General features: G+C 45.9%; 1 pseudogene; it reads right to left on the reverse strand.

Moving 5' to 3' along the window:
* Nucleotides 1-1197: 1197 nt before the first annotated feature.
* LOC126206319 (5S ribosomal RNA) lies at nt 1198-1315 on the reverse strand (annotated as a pseudogene).
* Between the last annotated feature and the right edge of the window lie 5071 nt (nt 1316-6386).

The following is a 6386-nucleotide window of genomic DNA, read 5'->3' on the forward strand; positions in this document are numbered from 1 at the left end:
GAAGTAATAATAAAAATCCTTGAACATCGTCACAAAAGCGGTTCTACAGCCATTCTCAACATAGACCCCTCCCCCTCCCCCTGCAATGAAGTCAGGACCAGTGATCCGTTTAAGTCGCGGCTCTTCTTCGTTGCGCACACAGTATCGAGCGCTGTTTTGCACCAACAAGGAAGTCTGCACGGAATGCGATAAGCTGTTGAGGCCACGCCGTCGCTGGCGCAGATGGCTGTCTGTCCGCCTGTCTCGTTTTCTGGTGTGCACGAAACGCGCCGACAGAGGGAGGCCTTCTCTGTAGTCAAGAAGAGCGCCGCTCCACAAGAAGACCCATAAATCGCGGAACATTTCAGGACAGACATAGAGACGTTCACGAGCACACCACCGTACGGTTCTTCCCGCCACATCGCCAGGCGACTGGGAAATATATGGCAGCAAGAGAGGTTTTTGCGCTTCCCGGTAGCTGGCGTGGCTGCGTGTCCGGTATTTACGTCTCGATCGTGCGCGCCGTGTTGACGACTGCTCCGTACATCAGCCGGCTTCTTGTTCTCGCACTCGCGTGGCCTTCTTATAACAGTTCGCACTTTGAGCCCTTCCACAGTTTTGTGTTGCATTACAGGGGCATCCTGCCGAGCAGGAAAGATCACACGGTAATCGGACGACCACCACCGCCGCCATCACCACCACCACTTCTACTTCTACTACTACCACCACCATCACCACCACCGTCATCACTACTTCTACTACTACTACTTCTTCTACTACCACCACCACCACCACCACCACCACCACCACCATCACCACCACCACCATCATCAGTACTTCTACTACTACTACTACTATCACCATCACCACCACTGCCACAGCACCGTGAGGTGACAGAAGTCACGCGATACCTCGTGTCGGACCTCCTCTTGCACAGTCTAATGCAGTAACTTGATGCGGCATGGTGTCAACAAGTCGTTGTAAGTGCCCTAAAAAAGTAATGATTCATGCTGCCTCTATATCTCCGTCAGAACGGACTATGAAGGACCAACGGCACCGACCGACCGCCGTGTCATCCTTAACCAACAGGCGTCACTGGGTGCGGATATGGAGGGGCATGTGGTTAGAACACCGCTCTCCCGGCAGTATGTCAGTTTACGAGACCGGAGCCGCTACTTCTCAATCAAGTATCTCCACAAGGGCTGAGTGCACCCCGCTTGCCAACAGCGCTCGGCAGACCGGATGGTCACCCATCCAAGTGCTAGCCCAGCCCAACAGCGCTTAACTTCGGTGATCTGACGGGAACCGGTGTTACCACTGCGGCAAGGCCGTTGGCACCATGCTGCCCCTATTGCCGTCCGTAATTGCGAAAGTGCTGCCAGTGCAGGATTTCGTGCACGAATTTACTTCCCGATTATTTCCCATAAATGTTCGATTGGATTTACTAGAGTTGTCCAGAAAGTCCTTCGAACCATTTGCAAACAACTGTCGTGCAATGGTGCATTGTCACCCATAAAAATTCCATCGTTTTGCAACATAAAGTCCATGAATGGCTGCAAATGTCTCCAAGTAGCCGAACATAACAACTTCCGGTGAATGATCGTTTCAGTTGGATCAGAGTAATCACAGCCCACACCATTATGGAGCCGGTCGGTGTGGCCGTGCGGTTAAAGGCGCTTCAGTCTGGAACCGCGTGACCGCTACGGTCGCAGGTTCGAATCCTGCCTCGGGCATGGATGTGTGTGATGTCCTTAGGTTAGTTAGGTTTAATTAGTTCTAAGTTCTAGGCGACTGATGACCTCAGAAGTTAAGTCGCATAGTGCTCAGAGCCATTTGAATTTGAACCATTATGGAGCCGCCACCAGCTTGCACATCGCACTGTTGACACCTTGGATCCATGACCGTGGGGTCTGAGCCACAAGCGAAGCCTACCATCGGCTCTTACCAATTGAAATCAGGACTAGTATGACAAGGTCACGGTTTTTCAGTCGTCTAGGGTCCAGTCAATATCGTCACGAGCCCAGGACAAGCGCTGCAGGCGATATCGTGCTGTTAGAAAATGCACTCGTGTCGGTCGTCTGCTGCCATAGACCATTAACGCCAGATTTTGCCGCACTGTCCTAACGGAAACATTCGTCGTACTCCCCTCGTTGATTTTAGCAGTTATTTCACGCAGTGTTGCTTGTCTGTCAGCACTGCTTTCGGTCGTTAAGTGAAGGTCGTCGGCGACTGCGTTTTCCGTGGTGAGAGGCAATGCCATAAAGTTGATATCTTGACACTGTGGATCTCGTAATATTTAATTCCATAACGATTTTCTAAATGGGATGTCCCACGCATCTAGCTTCAACTACCATCCGCGTTCAAAGTCTGTTAATTCCCATCTTGTGGCCACAATCACGTCGAAATCCTTCTCACATAAATCACCTGAGTACAAATGACGGCTCCTACAATGCACTGTGCTTTTACAGTTTGTGTACCTGATACTAAAGCCGTCTGTATGCGTGACTATCGCCATCCCATGAAGTTTGTCACCTCAGTTTAGATTACAGACGTTTCTGGAGAGATTCACCCTAACATTACCGAGGCCAAGTCGACCACTACTTCGAGCTCATACAAAGAAAAAACATGTTATGAATCAGCACACCTTATTTCTCAGGCAATCTCAGATTAGGTGTTACTGTCTGTTCCGGCCTCATCACCTCCTCTTCAACCTTCTCACACTTCTTCTTTCAAAAGGATTGTATCCTATCGCTTGTCGAGGGGTCTCTGACCTAACATATGCAGAACATGCTCTTTCCAATCTATCTTTCGTTGGATTCAGAATGAGATTTTCACTCTGCAGCGGAGTGTGCGCTAATATGAAACTTCCTAGCAGATTAAAACTGTGTGCCGGACCGAGACCCGAACTCGGGAACTTTGCCTTTCACGGGCAAGTGCTCTACCATCTGAGATACCCAAGCACGACTCACTACTCGTCCTCACAGCTCAGATGGTAGAACACGTGCCCGCGAAAAGCAAAGGTCCCGAGTTCGAGTCTCGGTCCGGCACACAGTTTTAAACTGCCAGGAAATTTCGTTGGATTACTTTTCCAGTTAGAGCCTTTTTAGGAAAATACAGCGTAAGGACCAAGATAACAATCAGTAACGGAGGAAGAGAAAGACATAAATAAGATAATTAATTAATACCAACGTATATGTAGAACGATGAGAATATTCAAGGTTAAAAGGAGGACAGACACCGAGATGACATTTTGTAGAGTCATGGCGCTCTGACAGTTTCATAAAAACTTAATTATGCATGCATTCACCTACAGCTTTTTATGAATCAGATTGCGATTATCACATAAATGAGTGTACCTTTTGACGGTATTAACTTATTAAATTTTTTACAGTGCCAAGAGACTGTAGACATTATTTGGCATAAATTTCTTTATATCTATACCTGTTTCTCAGAAAAAGGGTTCTTAGCAGACGGACATACAGATGGACGGACGGACGGATAACAAACTGATCATATAAGGTTTCCGTTTTTATGGACTGACGAAAGGAAGCCTGAAAACAATGAAGCAAAAACGAAAAAATTGCGGTACAGCTAAATTCCAATCATAGATCCTCTCATCCCATCAAACTGTGAGTGAAACGACAGCAATCATGGGTCGACTGCATGTATATTAATCAGTTACATGAAGTTAATATGCATGTCACTCTCAATTAATATTATGCCCGCAATTCTGAAACTACATATGCGTTACAGATGGATAGAACTATCAGACAGTGATACCAGAATAAGTACGTTATTACCATAAGTGACCATTACTAAAAATCGTAATATAATGTTGGCCATTAGAAAAAGCTGTTTCAGTTCAGATTTCGTGCGTAGCCCACGCGATCATTGAGAGAGACATTTATGTATGTGTCACCGCGCTGCTGCTTCCAGCAGAGGGCTACCCAAAACCTAAAAATGTCCTTTCCCCTCCATGAAGATGTAAAATGTGTAACTTATTGCCGCTTTGCTGCAGGTTGACAGTCACCCCCCCATGCCAGCCTCTTCATCTCAGGGAAGCACATGAATCTACGCCCTCAGTCATTTGTTTTATACTTTCCAATCTCTGTCTCTCTCTACGGATTTAATCCTCTACAGGTCCCTCTAATACCATGGAGGATAGTCAGTAATATCGTAACACATGTCCTATCATCCTGTCCCTTTTTCTTGTCAGTGTTTTTCATACGTTCCTTTCCTCACCGATTTTCCAGAGGATCTTTTCATTTCTTACCTTATCAGTCAACCTAATTTTCAACATTCTTCTGTAGCGCCACTTCTCAAATTCCTCGATTCTCTTTTCTTTCCATTTTTCCCACAATCCATGTTTCAGCCGGCCAATGTGTCCGTGCGGTTCTAGGCGCTTCAGTCTGGAACCGCGCGACTGCTACGGTCGCAGGTCGAATCCTGCTTCGGGCATGGATGTGTGTGATGTCCTTAGGTTAATTAGGTTTAAGTAGTTCTAAGTTCTAGGGGACTGATGACCTCAGATGTTAAGTCCCATAGTGCTCAGAGCCTTTTGAACCATTTTTGAATCCATGTTTCACTACCGTACAAAGCTGTGTTCCAAATGAACATTCTCAGGAATTTGTTCCTCAAATTATGGCCCATTTTTGATACTAGCAGACTTCTCTTGGCCAGGAATGCCCTTTTCGCCAGTGCTAGACTGTCCTTTTTATGTCCTCCCTGCTGCCTCCGTCATGGGTTTTTTGTTGCTTAGTTACCAGAATTCCTTAACCTCATCTACGAGGGTCGGTCAAAAAGTAATGCCTCCCATTTTTTTTCTACTTAAAGAAATTAAGTTAAGTGAAAAATTTGAATTTGGCGCCATTCCTCAAACCTTCTTCTGCAATCCACTGCAGTAGTAACTTTCTGTGTCAACAGGTGGCAGCACAGCAGAAGTTTGTAAGATGGCCGACATCGATGTTCGTTTGAGACAGCGTTGTGTGATTGAATTCTTGAATGCAGAAGGTGAAACGCCCATACGCATTCATGAAAGACTGAAGAAGGTGTATGGTGTTGTGACAGTGGATGTCAGCACTGTTAGACGATGGGTTCGTCGTTGTAAGGAAGCTGAAGGGCAAACACCGTTGACTGACGAAAAGTGGAGCGGCAGGCCGGTGAGTGCAGTGACTCCACACAACATTCAGCAAGTTGATGACATCATTCGTGGTGACCGTCGGGTGACTGCAGATGAAGTGTGTCGCATTATTTCTCTTAGTAAAGGCAGTGTGATCACGATTATTAAACAATTGGGGTACTCAAAAGTTTGTGCACGGTGGGTTCCAAGAATGTTAACCGATCAGAATAAAGAGGCAAGGAAAACAATAGCCTCCCAACACTTGCAGCGCTTCCGTTTGGAGGGAGATGAGTTTCTGAAAAAAATTGTGACCGGGGACGAAACATGGGTGCATTTTTTTGAACCCGAATCAAAGAGGCAGTCAATGGAGTGGCGTCACACAAGCTCACCGAGGAAGAAAAAATTCAAAACTGTGCGATCGGCAGGGAAAGTTATGGCAACAGTTTTCTGGGATACAGAGGGTGTGATTCTGGTTGATTTTTTGGAGCAGGGATGCACAATAAATTCTGTTCAATACGTCACAACCCTCAAAAAACTTAAAGCACGTCTTCAGCGAGTTCGCCCAACAAAATCAATGGCAGATGTTCTTCTTTTGCATGACAATGCAAGACCACACACCAGTCGTCACACCTCTGACGAGATTGTCAAAATTGGATGGGAAGTTTTGCCTCATCCCCCATACAGCCCTGACCTGGCACCATCAGACTTCCATCTGTTCGGGCCACTAAAAGAAGCTCATCGTGGGATTCATTTTGAAGATGAGGAGGCCGTCAAAACATCCGTGCGTCAATGGCTTAGGAAGCAGAGCTGTGATTTTTACCGTGCTGGGATACATGCCCTTGTTCAAAGATGGACCAAAACTGTAGAGATGGGCGGAGATTACATTGAAAAATGACAAAATGATCCTCAATGTTGTGGTTTTCAACCTATGTAATTGCATTTAAATTTCCTGACAATTAAACGTAGAAAAAAAATAGGAGGCATTACTTTTTGACTGACCCTCGTACTTCGCGACCACCAAACGTGATGTTAAGTTTCTCGCTGTTCTCATTTCTGCTACTTCTCACTACTTTCGTCTTTCTTCCATTTACTCTCAGTCAATTTTCCGTACTTTTTAGACTGTTCATTCCATTCAGCAGATCCTGTAATTCTCCTTCATCTTCACAAAGGATAGCAATGTCATCAGTAGATCTTATTGTTGATATTCTCAGACCTTGAACATTAATCTCACTCTCCAACTTTTCGTCTATTTCCGTCGTTGCTTCTTCGACGTATCGATTGAACAGCA

Source organism: Schistocerca nitens, chromosome 1, assembly GCF_023898315.1.
Source record: "Schistocerca nitens isolate TAMUIC-IGC-003100 chromosome 1, iqSchNite1.1, whole genome shotgun sequence".
NCBI classification, from domain to species: Eukaryota; Metazoa; Arthropoda; class Insecta; order Orthoptera; family Acrididae; genus Schistocerca; species Schistocerca nitens.